Here is a 15,537-nt window from a genome sequence, read left to right as displayed (position 1 = left end):
GATAAGGCAAAAAAAAAAGGTTTGTCTCAAAGCTCACGAGAAATTTAAAAACAAATGCGAAATGCGATTTTTTTTTTTTTTAATTCCTGACTTTTTTTCATGGTATTTTGAGAGAAAAGTCTGATTTTCGCCGACCTTTTCTGGAAAAAACTATAAAAAAAAAAATTCTGAAATAAAAAAAATTTCCGCATTTATTTTTTGTCAAATCGTGGGATTTTACAAACGCGCGCGCAAGCTTTGAGACGAACCTTTTTTTTTTTTTGCCTAATGATTAAGTGCCCTTCATATGCGGGAAAAATACATGATATGTTAAACCACCATGTGCTTTTTGTTCGCTTGGTCATCAGCAGGAAATCGGCCAAAAATGATAATTATTATTCTGTGCGCTTATAAACTAATGTGCAACAATGCAACCAGGTAATAATTTAATATCAGCTACAGTATGGTGATATGTCTAACAATACCCAATGGGAGGGAACCTCTAAGCAGCTGGCATTATGAGCAGGCAACTATCCATCACTATATATGAAGCACCCACCCAGCAACCAACAACACAATTGTTTAGATTGGATGTTATTGAATATTAAAAAACAAACAAATCAGTCCTTTACTTTCTTTAAAATAACATATTTGTATGGGTTAGTAGTAACAGGGCTGTCGCTAAGGGGGTGCTCACGTCCACCAATAGATTTTGATGGCAAATAGTTATTCTAGTTGGCAAAATCATGAACTGATCAGCAAATTGCAATGTGGCTTAGAAATGTTTAATGTGTATTTCTGGTCGCATGACATGTTTGTAGAAAAATAATTTTTGGCTTTTCCTCATCCACTTGTCAGATTTGTGGTGTGGGCGTAAGTAATTCGGGTAAACCGTTTCACAATTTCTGTCAGCAAAAAATGCATTGACCACCCAATCCCGAATTCTGACTGGTCTAACGACAGCACTGGTCAGTAAGATGCATCTCCAATCTCAACCCATAAAGGTATATAGATTTTAAACTGAAAACCATATATCTTTTTTTCTTATTTGATTGTCGATGCATATATTTTGTTATTTATTTGATTGTTGATGCTTTTCCCTTCAGTTGTATTATAGCTGTTGGCCATAAAACTCTTCTAAATATTTTTAGTTTGTAAGCTAACAGACTTATTTTAAGTGTATTTGTGCAATGAAAACATAAAGCTTTCAACATAGAAAGCAGACTGTGAATAGATGTATGTTGATTTGTTGATTTAATTTGATTATTCCTTCCTTGTGTATTTCTTTGTTTTGGGTTTTGGGTTGTTTTTTGTTGTTGTTTTTTACTTTTGTGTTTTGTTCCTCGTAAGCCACAAAAAGGGGATTGTAGAAATCATACAAAATGTAGGGATGAGGGGTGGGTATGTGTATGCCTATTTTTGCACATGGTATTTGTATGTCAGAAATAAAAATAAAAATATATGGACATGAAATTCACATAACACAAGTAAAACAAAAAAAGTATTGATTAGTAGTACATGTACTTTACACGTAATTCATATGGGTGTTCCCAGATATATTGTATTTCATCATGAACAGACCCTCCCTACCATACTACATTACTCATGCATGCTATTATCCACATCTGGTGGATGGACGGCCGATCGAAATTACACGGATCAATGTTGATCAATTAAAACAGAAGGCTACACTAGGTTGATATGCTTAATACAAAGCTATGGTGAATTTACTGCATTAAAATTCCAATAGAAAATAATAGTGTGAATTATCAGAATTTCACACATTGAAAAATATTAGGTATACAAAATTATGCTAAAACTGTCAAGTTTAATTTTAAGTAATTTTTAATTGAATTAATTTATATTTAATTAGAAGGGCAGATGGCAAGTTTCAATATGAACAAAGTGTCAATGAATGTCGAACTTATCATTTCTTTGTGAGTGTTTTGTATCAGTTTTGTTAAATTTCTACAAAGATAAACCACAAAGTCTCATTTTGAACAGTGAGTGATCAAGTATAAAGAAGGCAAATTAATATTGTACACACTATCAAACAATAGTACCGGTACTGTAATACAACTTAGTCTTTGGAACTATACCTGATATAGTACTGATAATTTTGTCTAACTAAATTATATATATTTACAACTAAATTTGTTAACAAAAATATGGCTAGATTTTACAACTCACTCCTATCTGAACACCCTCTGCATGCTATCAAAAATATTATTTTGTGCCAGGTATATAGTTCATAAGGAATGAATCCCTTGTTTGTACAATTGATTTAGAGATACTTAAAAAAAAAGGTAAATTTGTTGATATTTCATTATTTTAGAAGCATGAATTTTAAAAACATCTCTCAGAAACTATGCCATATTTTGTTATTATTTCCATCATATGACTTACTAGTTGGGGAATACTATTGTTAAATGTTAAAATTAATGGTGATTTCATGTGACAATTGTTGTTTAATTTCATATTCATATTCATGCTGTTATACCCCATGCAAAGGTGGCACTGGGATACCACCAGCATTTTACAATTGTCAAAATTCAATGGGGCATACTATTTTTGTGAATGAATTTGGACTTAACTAAACATATCAGTTAAGCAGAGAGAATTAAAAGAAAAGATATATGAATTAACAGAAATTACAAAATGAAATATTAAGTATAATTGGTTGAAACTTGTCAATGTTATAGTTATAATATAACTAATATTGTACACTTTAAAAAAATGTTTTTAAAGAATACATATTTGGGTAGAGTCATTAGCAATATGTTACAGTCAACACCATTATATATTGACATTTTAAAGTTCAAATTTTGCACACAAAACATATCTGCAGCTGTAAATCTAGGATAATTATGTGCATATGAATTTGAACTCTATTGTATCATAGGTAATCCCCCAAATAGTATGTTTCAGAGCTGCCACGTATGACGTATGTTAGTTTGGCAGTGTGCATTTGTATCAGATAAATTGGCTAAATTTAAAATAACTTCTTCCCCAATTTCTCTTTTTGTCAAAAATATTAGTAAAACATATTATTGTTGGAAGAATTTTGTAATTAACACTTTAAATTTGCAAAAATGTTTATTAAAATTGTATAAGAAATGTAAGTTTTGGACATCTCATCGCAACTTATTTGCTTGAGTTTATGTCACCAACAGAGAAAAACACATTATACATAAGGATTACAAAATCTTTGCTAGCTAAGATACACATTTTTGCCTAACCAAAGACATTTATATAATTTATTACCAGTCATAGAATTTCTGTATCTGTACTTTGTCTCAGTTTCATTGTTTAAAATAGAAAGACTGAAGAGAATACAAAGACTGAAAAGATAGGTTTTTGTGTAATGTATTGTATAATTATCAAAATGTTTACAAATATAAATTTAATATTTTTTCACATGGGAACATGTCTCAAATGTTCACTAACATTTCAATATATAATATGATTAATTAGTGAGAAAGATGTCTACACACTGTTCCCATAAACTGAGTGAAATGAATGAAAGTACACTGGTTCCCTGCAACAGACAAGGCTCATTAAACATGTCATAAGTCACCTGTAAACAAAAGAAGTGTGTGTACCGGCCAGGGCACCGGCATGCCTGTATTATGCTCAATTCTTGCCATAAAATAATGTTGACCTTGAATATGTTTTTACCCATAGTCAAGATGTCATTTATTTTTGTTGTCATCGTTGTTATTTATTGTGCATCAAACAAGAATAGCAATATTTTGTTATCATAACCCATAAATATATGAATAAAATAAATTATTTTTTACAGCTAAAAGAGAGGAAAAGGGGATATCATACTCATAGCTTTAAAAATCACTATTGCAGTGTTTTATGTCTTAATGTTTTTGTTAGTTGTCCTGAAAAAGTGAAATAATTGATTGCAACGCAGAAAAAAAGTGAAATAATTGATTGCAAAGCAGAAAAAAAGTGGACAAAAAATGCACAGCCTTATGCAAAGCAGTTTATAAGCGGTATTTGCTAAAATGATAAATTTGTTTCTATCATCAAGCCTGTCTGGGAATTTTCATATTTCAAGTTTACAATAAAATGTCAGAGTGTCATTTGAAATCTCACCATTACTGTATAGAGCAAATACAATTTTCTTATTTACTTTCTATATTTCATACGCATTAAAGCTGTATGAAATGCAAACATTCAATTCTAGTCTTCCTACACAAGAGACAAGATTCAAACATTGGCAAATAGTAGCTAATAGTCCATTAAATCTGGCAAACTGTGAACATGTAATACTCTCAGCACAGGTATATTATTTTACCATTTTCAAATCAAATTCCAGTATAAAAGATGTGAGAATAGGTAGTTTGATTTTATGTTACATACCTCCACTGAATGTATGCACTTTTTTTGAACAATACTGGTAGAGAGTAAATGGTTTTAGTTTAGTTGCATTTCAGGGGCATCACTGGGGGTGACAAGTGGATCGAATCAAGTATTTTGGGTTGACATAAAGACATATGGAATAAAAATGTATGCCCAATCAGTCTTTTTTCCCACCCTGTTTTACCTCTAATCTTCCACTCAAGAGCTGTTTGTTCCATTAGAATGACCAGGTAGATTATGGACCTGTTCCATTTAATGTCGAAAACTGAATTATTTGTGCATTTTCAAGACAAAGAGCCAACATGTTTGCCAAGTAACCTTTTCTGCTATATAACATGAACAATTTAAGACAGTAACTATGTGTTATGGTATATGTTTTTCTTTTTAATCAATAGAAATTTGAACTAATATAAGAATCTGTAAGATAATTATAGCAATTTCACTGAAATGAATATAAGGGACCGTTCACAAACACTTGTAAGGGGGGGCCTGATGCAAAAAAATTTCATCGCGAAAATTTTTTGGGGCCCCCCTTTACAGACCTCAAAAATTTCAGGGCCCCCCCTTTTTGACATGAAAATTATGAGTCAACCCCATAGAAAAGCATATAAACTCAATTTTTCCAGGAAAATTTGTGGTCATTTTTTCAGGGCCCCCTTTTGCAGCCCCCCTTACAAGTGTTTGTGAACGGTCCCTAAGTATGACTATACATCATTATATTCACTGAAATTGCTTGCATACAAAGCACAGAATCCACTAAAGTGCAAACAAAAATGTCTGAAACCCAGGCCTAAATCTATATCATGTTAAAATCTTGAGAATCCAAAGCCAATATTTTGCCAAAATTATGCAAGTCTATACATGTCCAAAATTTGAATATAAAAGTTATATTTATATTACATCAAAATAAAAATAAAATATAAAATAAAATACAAATATATTGCCCTGCTTTTATGAACCCAGAAATGTAGAACAATACAAATACACAACTAACTTACATGTGCAGTCTTTAGTATTGCCAACTGGTGTACATGTACTGTATGTAAAACAGATGGAAGTCTTTTTATCTCATTGACTTGCAATTATGTAAATATTCCGCAAAATTACTAAACATTTTCATGAGTGATAATTAGTAATCAAAAGTGTCTCAAAGAGTATAATTTTTAGCCTCTTAGAAAAAGTCAGTAAGCATCCATTAAATCATTTGACATCCTGGGTGCAGTGAAACCAGCATCGGGCTCATAACCATGCAGCCTGCATGTTGCGCCTGTAGGTGTGTGTGTGTGGGGGGGGCTGATGGGCAAGTACTTTTGAAAATGTATCCACTTGAGAGCAGAATTACCCATCACATCAGTGGCATAGCCAGCACTTCTTTAGAGGGTGGGGGGGGGGGGAAGGAAATTTTAAGGGGCGAAAAAGTACAAAAAGGCCTACAAATCTATGACTATGTTATCGTGCCACATCGGGGAGGGAGACTTTTCAGAGGGGGGCAGCTTCCCCATTGCTCCCCTGGCTATGCCATTGAACACCACTGCATCACATACAATTTGTTTTATGTTATGCTTCAGTCCTGTTTTAGACCTGCAGCCTTCATTCAATTTGATTACCCAGACTTTCATAATGTTTGAAATATGGTACCTTTTCAATGTCCTAACTAACTCCATGGGGGAGATACACAGTCACATGGGGCCTATATAGGCCTACACAAAAAATATGTAAAACATGCCAATCAACCTAAATCTAAATTGAACAAAAAATATGAACCAAAAGAGTTGCTATTGAATCCATTGAAATGATCAGTATGTGTGATTATCAGAACAAAACCTGTACTTGGAGTTGGTATATAACTCAGCTAGCTATCTCCATAAAATTAAAATTACTATCATTAACAACAATACTTACATATTATCCCGGTTGATCAATCAGCTGGCAAAGCTTACAATATCATCAAAAAAGATCCAAGCCATATCAATACAGAGTTATATACCATTAATACACGAATCCAGTATGTACCAACGCGAAATCGGTGGCGGACACGGCAGCAGACGACACCGGTACTTTGAAGTCCTCCGTCCTCTTTTCGATACAAATTTTATCCGGATCAAAATAGAAATTTAACAAAATGTCTTGATGATAATAACACACTGGTATATATCTCACTTAAAGGCATTGTAACACGGTGAATTTCAGTTAAAATTCACTAAATGTCTGGCAAGTTGTTGGCAACAAATCGGCTCATACACAACATCTCGTGTATCCAACGTTTTTACAATTGATGCTTTTATTTATCAATCGCTCGCATCTCCCGGCGGCGTAAGCATGGATGAATGAATCCGGTGTTTCTATAATTAACCAATACAAACCTATTGTTCTATCGCAATTGGAGAACAATTGAGAATTTTATTTCAGGTTCATTTGATTACTATTTCAATGGAGTAATGCAACAAATGAAATCCGTGTAATTTACTGTCCTACGTGTTTACTAATTTGATATGGTCATTAGGTGTTTTTTCTTAAAATGGAACTGCATTGGTCGCGTGGCCAGTGTTTCATGACGCCAGCATGCTGTGCTATCTACTGCTGATAGCAGAAATATTGCTGTTATTATGCTATACTACTTCTGACGATTTCTGACGATACAACTATAATGTTAAGATCAGTGCATTAGTTTAATATTATTAAATTATTTATTTATTAACACTTATTATTATTAATAATAATAATATAACCCATAACATAGCACAACTGCTATCTACTGAAGATAGGCCTTCTGCAGATGAGTGGATGAGTTCAAAGGGTACAAATCCGTAATATACGGTTTCAGTCCAATTTTAATTTGGATGTTCGTTGCCAAATATTAGTAACAACTGTCAGGAAAGTAGTTTTCTGGTCAAATTAAGTCAAACTAATGAAGTAAAATGAAAGACAAGTCATGTTCCATGGGGAATCGTATTCTGTAACAATCAAGCCCAAAGACTTGAACAAAGACTAATCAAGTTATACATTCAATTTTTTGGAAAACGCATTTTCCAATCTTTTTCATAACCAATTAGCAAAAATAACATAAAATATTTAAATTATGAGCTAACTCTTACCCTATACTCAAGATTTTGAATGCTTAGACTTACAATTTTGTGACTACAATTGTAAGAAAACATGCAAAATTGCACGTTTTTGGACCGTTTTCCCTCAAATTGCAAAAATATTACAATTTGACTTTTATTGCCAGAACTAACTTAAGGATTAAGATTTATTTTTAATCAAAATTTTTTCTGGAATTGGAATGGGGAGTAAAGCCATAAAGAAAGCAGGTTTAAAGCAAGTCTCATTTTAAGGTTGGTCTTAACACTAGAATTATGGAAAATTGTGGGCCTCATGGCAAAAACTTGATAAATCCATCAGTGAGGTCAAATGTTGGCAAACATTCTCAGTTTTTGAGAAAATCCCACCAAAATAAATGTTTCTTTGTTTGTTTTTTTACCCACATTTTTCTGGGCAACGTAACAAACCAATTCTTAAGTAAAAAAAATGTTATTAATTTTTTTAAACTAGATATAAATAGACCTATCCAGGACCCATTTTTTATTTGTTGTGGGGTTTTTTTTTGGGGGGGGGGATTGACCAACTTTGAGAGAAACTTCCACCAAAAATGGTTGAAAATGGTAAATTTTGCACACAAATGATAAAAAGTCGGATTTGTATCCGCATTATTCGTTACATGCTGCTGTGCTATTACATGTACTGTCGATGAAGCAGAGATATGTTGGCAGGTCATGATGATGTGCGCCATCATTTCATCTAGGTGGTTTTAGGGAAATAAAGACAACTCTACTGAGCAGATGCTCTGATGAGAATGATCACTGAAACTGATTTTACCAGGCATAATGTTGGTCACATTCGTGGATTACTATCATTAAAAGTGCACATTTTATTAAATCTTCTTGAGATCGGCTGTAGCCTATAATATGGTTGGATATATTCATGTATAACATATAGGCCTATATTTTAAATTCGATCAGGGATGCAAATTGTGCAGGAGCGGGAAGCACCGCTCCCTCTCAGGAAATGCCAGTCAAAATTGAGGAAATAATGCACACTTGAGAAGAAAAAAAAGAAAGAGGAACAAAAGGGAGGGAGAGGAAAAATAAAAGAGGAGCTAGAAAGAGGAAAAAGAGAGGAAAAGGGAAGTGAGAAGAGAAAGATGAGGAGGAGGAGGAGTGAGATAGAATATGACTTGGAGGGAGACAGATTGATTTCAGCATAAGGCACATAACATAGGAAGTTAAGGTGAAGGCATTGATTCTACTGAATGGAAGAGATGAAATCTCAAGACACTGGTCGTGCAAAATATTGAGAAATTCAAAAGAGGAATGTTTTGGTGTTGGGATATGGGGATGGTTAAGGGATCTAAAATGAGCGTTTATTGCGTTTCGACAGTATTTTTTGTGGGACATGAGAGCACCTCAGACCTATCGAATTGCATTCTGAATACGAAGCATGTCTTTCTGATATCAAATAATTTTCATTTTTTGAAAATCACAATATAATACAAATTTTATGACAAATTATAAAAATTTGATATTTTTCAAATTTTTGATATATAACAGTCCTCGAAGTAATGATATAAATCTAATGATATATTCTTAAAGTGTATGTAGCAGGGAGGAAAAGCCGACGGTCAATTGAAAATGTTGACCTTTCATATTGAAGATATAGATTTTTTCCCAAAAAGACCTAATTTTTTTGGTGTTTTGGGAAAAAAATCCATATCTTCAATACGAAAGGTCAAAATTTTCAATTGATCGTCGGCATTTCATCCCACCTACATACACGTTAAGTATAAATCATCAGATTTATAAAGTTTACTTCGAGTCCTGTTAAATATCAAAAATATCAATTTTTAATGATTTGCCATAAAATGTGTATTAAATTGCGAATAACAAAAACCAAAATTATTTGATATCAGAATGACATTCTTCGTAATCAGAATGCAATTCGATATGTCTGATGTGCTCTAATGTCCCACAATAAATACTGTCCAAACGTTCATACCCCATCCCTTAACACAATACATAATTTTACACACCAGAGGAGGTATTCAATGTAAAACAGGAAAACAGAAGTTAGGGTCATGAAGGCAGGTGGAAATAGAGCTCGCATCTCAAAAAGTGCCAGTGATGTCAGGACGAACAGGAAATCTTGAGGAAACTTATAAAGAAGAACCATAAATCACCTAAAAATGATATTGTGTTGTTAAAACACTGGGAGAAGCAAAAGCAATAGAAAAGGTAGTGGCAGAGGAATTTCTTTGTCAAAAATACTGAATGGCTCACTTGTATGAAAAACAGCCTCAAAGATTTAGGCTACTGTTGTAATTTCGTTCTGGTTTACCAAAACGAAATTCAAATTTGACGATATTTTTGCTAAACGAATTGATCTGCAAGAAATTTTTGGTACATAAATATTATGTAGCCAGAGGTTTCCAGTGGTATAAAAATCTCAACTTTTTTTGAGAAAAGTGGGGGGATGATGCTGTGGATCACGAAATGCCCTTTTAATTCTGCAAAGATCCGGCCTTGTATGATGCCATTCCAGATTTCCTCCACTGTGTTCGAAGTGCTAAGGGAGCAGTTGAATATGTAGTAGAATCCACAAGTCACAACAATAAACCAGAGGGAAAACTGTCCTCTAAAAGTGTTAACGAAGAGACTATTTTTGTGCCATGGAATGGTCCTGAAATGCTGCGACAATGCAGTGAGGAAAGCCTTTGACAGACATTTTGATGGTAAATGCTAACATTTTGTCAGGTATCGCATTGAAATTTCAGAAGCTGTTGCCAACATCCAGCAACAACCCATAAAATTCCCAATGATGCGCTGAATTCGTTTGGTTCTTCCATGCATGAATGTGAGTATAATACCATTCTCATTTTTCGAAGTGCAGAATAAATCTATTTTACGCTCGTATGTCTGGTGTAAGATTGAGGAAATCGTGAGCCTAAAAGCTTGCTCTTTGTTTTTAACACACAATCATTTGTTAGGTGATTTATGGTTCTTCTCTATAAGTTTCCTGGTCGTCCTGTTCTCATTGGCACTTATGATTTTTTAGTATTGATACTGTTACGATGGGTACTTGACTCAAGGCAAAAATCACCTTTTTCCCGAACTCACACGAATGCACAACACAAATACACTGTTTGTTTAAGCTAACAAAATCTAAGTCTTTAATTGAAAACAGAGTATGATTGGTACATACAATAACAATATCGCATATACAATAAAATCACACAATGACAGTTTTACTATATCAGTACTTAACCAGCTGTCTTCTTGTTGGTGATCCTAGAGTTCTTGCAATGTTCTGGACGACTGATGTAATATATCCTTATTCACTTGTTCTGCGAAAATCAGCGAATTCCATCGTACACTTGCATTTATAAATCCTTGCACATAAAATCCTCATACGAAAATGATGATGCTTCCTCCAATCTCCTTTGCGCTGCTATCTCCACAAATATATCTCCTTGCGCTGCTTTCTCCACAAATATATCTCCTTGCGCTGCTTTCTCCAAAAATGGTGTTTCTTTCACCATTCTCTCTTTCTCCAGGGAACAGGTTTCTTTAACACAGCTCCGCTGTTTTTTGACAGATGCGTGGCCTTCACAAACCCAGCAAACTCCAGCAATTTGACAGAAGAACTTTTAATCCTTTGATGAGGAAGAGCACTTTTGTGTGCTCGCTGTCTTCTTCGTTGCTGTATTAAAATTAGCTCAATTATTGGCTATATAAACTGGTTAAAATGTACTTCTTTTTTGAAGCACGAAGACCATCACACACATGTGGAGTATCTCAATCTCCCACGGCATTCTGTAAAGTCCCAACAAAAACCTCCAGCTTTTTATATCAGTACTCATGCAAAAAACCCATCATCTATTAATAAACCATTACTTCAATCACATTTTCACAACATTGCTGCAATCTTGGGATTTCCCAAGATTAATTATACACATTCACATTACATCACTTCCTGGGGGGTTTTCCTGATGGTGCAATAATGAACTGGGGCTTTCCAAGTTCCAAACATAGCTCTGACTTTGTTTACAATAATTTTGGGGAATTCCAAAATACAAGGGGGTTTCCCATCTCATGAAATACTTTCAGCTTGTAAACAAAGTTAAATAATTAAATTAAATTAAATTACTCAGGGCACATCACAATACACTCAATTTCCTTTATGACTTTTTTTTCCATAAAATCCCCATTGCCTCCTCTATACAAGTTTCTTGAGATGCGTGCTCTATTTCCACCTGCCTTCATGGCCCCAACTTCTGTTTTCCTGTTTTACATTGAATACCTCCTCTGATGTGTAAATTTCCTCAAATATGTATTGTGTTAACCATCTCCATATCATATCCCAACACCAACACCCTCCTCTTTTAAATATAAGGCTCTTATTTCCTGAACAATCATGTGAATTCCTCAATATTTTGCACAACCAGTGTCTTGATTTCCTCGCTTCCATTTAGTAGCATCACTCCCCGCATCGTAACTTACTATATTATGCTAAAATCTGCTTCCCTCCGAGTCATATTCTGCCTCATTATGCCACTTTCTTTTCTTCTCCATTCCTTTCTTTTTCCTCTTTATCCTTTTCCTCTCCCTCCCCCTTTTTTTCCTCTTTCTTTTTCTTCTCAAGGCATTGTTTCCTCAATTTGAACTGCCATTTCCTAGGAGCGGTGATCCCTGCTCCTGCACAATTTGCATCCCTGGCGGGAGCACTGACCATGATCTGGGTGGGGAGGGGGGACAAGCCATTTTTCGTCAATTTTTCTATGGGATTTTTAAAATGTTCAAATCTATGGTCCCCTACATGACTGAAAATGCTCTAAAAAGGCTAAGAAAAACATAAATTTGGCATGTGCAAAGGGTGGCCAGTTAATTATTGGAGTCCCTTACATTGAAGATTGTGGTCTTTCGGTGACACTCCTTACAGAAACGATGGTCTTTTGCAGGGATAGTTGACTCTTTCAATAATTATTTAACTTAAAAAAAGACTTGTTCATAAGGAAAACTATATAATTTGCATCACACTTATTTGATATAACCCAGAGGTAGAGGGTTGTACATGCCTGTAGAATCGATCCAAGCATTTGCTAGTGTGAAATTACCACCCCCCCAAAAAAAAATCCTACAAACTTTGGTAAAAATAATACACAGAACTCAAATAAACTACAGGACAACTCAATATGTTTTCAATATATCTTGGTTTGGTCAGATTTTATTCATTCAGTTGTTTCAACAAGACGAGATAAAAATGTTCATGCTGACCTAGTATGCATGTTACAATCACTGAAACATTAACAATAGGCCTATCAGAATGCAGACCATAGTCTATGACCAGTAGTTATTATTCACTTGTGTGGAGTTATTATTCACTTATGCATTGCCCACAGTACTACTTGCTTAGCAGTTGTATGCAGCATCCATAATTTGAAGGCAGGAATCCCCAAACTCTCTAATTCGATCTCATTCCTTGACTTTTTGCAACCCATTTCAAAATTGTGAAACTGTGACGTCTCATGACCCCCAAGTTTTGAGCTGGTGACCCACAATGGAGTCAGGACCCATTGGTTGGGAACCTCTGTCTTATGGACACAACACTTCCTATGGGCTTATTGGTATGAAACCAAAACAGACATTCATACCAGTAAACTTGTATTGGAGAATCCACTGTAACAGGTGACGACTCATATAATCTCATAGTGTTACATTTTCTTTAGTTCTGTTTAGTTTTTTACGATCATCTCAAGATTTTCAGCATGATTTAGTATCTTACCATAATTGCCTGCAAAGCTAGTACCATTTAGCCCTTTAACAAGTGTACAATGATTTACATTATGGATATAATACTTAACATGATTCAGGTAACATTGTTTTCTTGCTATTTGATACAAAACTTGGTAATCCCCAGTCAGTTCTTTTAAAATATTACTTGCCTTTTATCAATTATCAACCACTGGAAATAGCTGGCATGTGTACTGTACAGCCCTGATGCAATCATCATAATTACAGCTAAAGTAACTGATAAGAATACAAGGATTGATTTGCAATCACAGATCTTAAATTTACACAGTAAATTCATCAATATCTATGGCCAGGAAAAATCATGAAAGTTGTAATCTCTGCACACATAGCAAAATACTGTAAATTGCACATAACATGCTTGAGATTTCTTAAAGTAAGCATGAATAAGACATGTAAATTGTAAAAAGATTTGAATTGTACACCAAATGATTGATTAAAAATCATCTTGTGCTTCTGGCCTATAAAGTTTGTTTGGCTTATAAGTGGCGAAAGTAATAAGACTCATAGCATCATGTATTGATATAGAATTAGAATAGCATTCATGCAGTTGGGACTCTATTGTCGCATGCAGTAACAACATCCAAATAATTGTTGCCAATTATAAGCTGAACAAACTTAAGTGCAGTAAGTAATGTCACGTCAAGGCAACCATTTTTTATAACTATAGTACATTCCTCGAGACAATAACATCTGCATGTGATAAACATGTGATCCAGGACAGTATTTTAGTAGGGTATTCAGTTCACACCGCATCGGGCACTACAGATGCAACCCCTTTCATCGCGCATGTACCACATAAGGATGCTACCATCTTGAGAAAGCCAAATGGAATGTAACTGCAGTAGGCCAAAAGCACTATAGCTTCTCAAACAGCCTCTTATTGGAGAATTGGTCAAGTGCACTGAAGGTCCCATGGTCAAATCCATAGTGTATGTTGTTCACTTCTGTCTTTCCCTTTTTGTGATTTGAAGTAAAAAAATCTTTACACTAGTATAAAAATGTCTAGTATTTATAGTCATATTGAATGCTAACATGCAAGTCAATTTTGTTTGAAAATGTTATGATGAAACAAAAGAATTTAAAATGGTGAATATTAACATGCACCACCATATGGGATATCCCCATATAGGATTGTCATAAGAGGGGACCAAACTGGCACTGTTGGGCTGTTATAGCCTTTGGCCAATTTGACCAATTTATTTTGCAAACAGAATGCACCATGACTTCATGCCTCTATATTCTAAAATCAGTTGAAATGTACTACCCTGATTCCAGCAAAAAAATACAGAATATAAAACACAAAGGATGATCGATCAGCCTACAGGATTGTTCTACATTTCAAATGTTTTTTGTTGTTGTTGAAAAGAATGTTATTTTATTTTGGAATCTGCAGTGAAGGTCATGACCTCCCACAAAGAACCATCAAATAATGACATAAACATCAATACTTAAATGATACACACATATATGCATATAAACACAAAAATAATTTCAGTTATAAATATGAACAATGTTTTATGCATAATAAATAAACACAATTCACAGTGTTTTCTTTAAATATCTATATACAAATAGTACAAATGGTTCTTAATACAATATCAAATTGATTTCATATAGGTATGCAGTATATATAGTCCTACAGTATATTTCAAATCTATTCTAAACTTGAACATCCCAGTAAACAAAAGTGTTTAAATGTTGGGTTATATCAAAGGCATATAAAGGTATCAAATGTTTTAATAACATTGGAATTTATTTTGGAAAACTTGCCACAAAATATCCTACTACAATGCTATTTCAGCATTGACAAAATATTTGGCAAGAATGTTTGCCCAAAATATCCTACAATAACATTTTGACATTTTAAAATGTTGTTGTAGCATTTTCTTATAAAACATTTAAAAATGACTTTTATATAACCCAACAAAAATGTTATTCAAACGTTTTGATCAAAACCAAACACGTTTATAACACATTTAGAACATTTTAAAAACATTTTTTGTTTGCTAGGATAGCATCTCCGATGATGATGACAATGATGAGTGACAATGACGACGTCCTGATGAGTGACAAATCTGGCAAAATCTTGACCACTCACACAGGGACCAACCCGCACTGGTACTGTGATAACCGATGGTGCACTCTTTAAAATAACATAGTTTATTATGAATTCATAACCTCATTAATATATGCAGCTAGTGCAATCCAATCACAGATAATAACAGATAATACGCGGACGCAAATGCAGGTCATTGAAAAAGTATAATGACCGCGTCTCGTGACGTAGCTAAAAGTCGCTTACAATGACCGGCGTAACGTG

General features: G+C 34.1%; 1 protein-coding gene across 9 annotated transcripts in view; it reads right to left on the bottom strand.

The window, feature by feature from the left end:
* The window catches only part of LOC140158830 (protocadherin-15-like), a 203,121-nt gene extending 196,507 nt beyond the window's left edge, over nucleotides 1–6,614 (bottom strand). For all 9 annotated transcript variants that reach the window (XM_072182062.1, XM_072182066.1, XM_072182064.1 and 6 more), the window contains exon 1: nucleotides 6,256–6,614. The gene's annotated coding sequence lies outside the window, so the exon portion shown is untranslated. The remainder of the gene's footprint in view (nucleotides 1–6,255) is intronic.
* Nucleotides 6,615–15,537: the final 8,923 nt, after the last annotated feature.

The sequence above is a fragment of the Amphiura filiformis genome, chromosome 8 (genome assembly GCF_039555335.1).
Source record: "Amphiura filiformis chromosome 8, Afil_fr2py, whole genome shotgun sequence".
Taxonomy (NCBI): domain Eukaryota; kingdom Metazoa; phylum Echinodermata; class Ophiuroidea; order Amphilepidida; family Amphiuridae; genus Amphiura; species Amphiura filiformis.
This window is presented reverse-complemented; position numbering and strand designations above follow the sequence as displayed.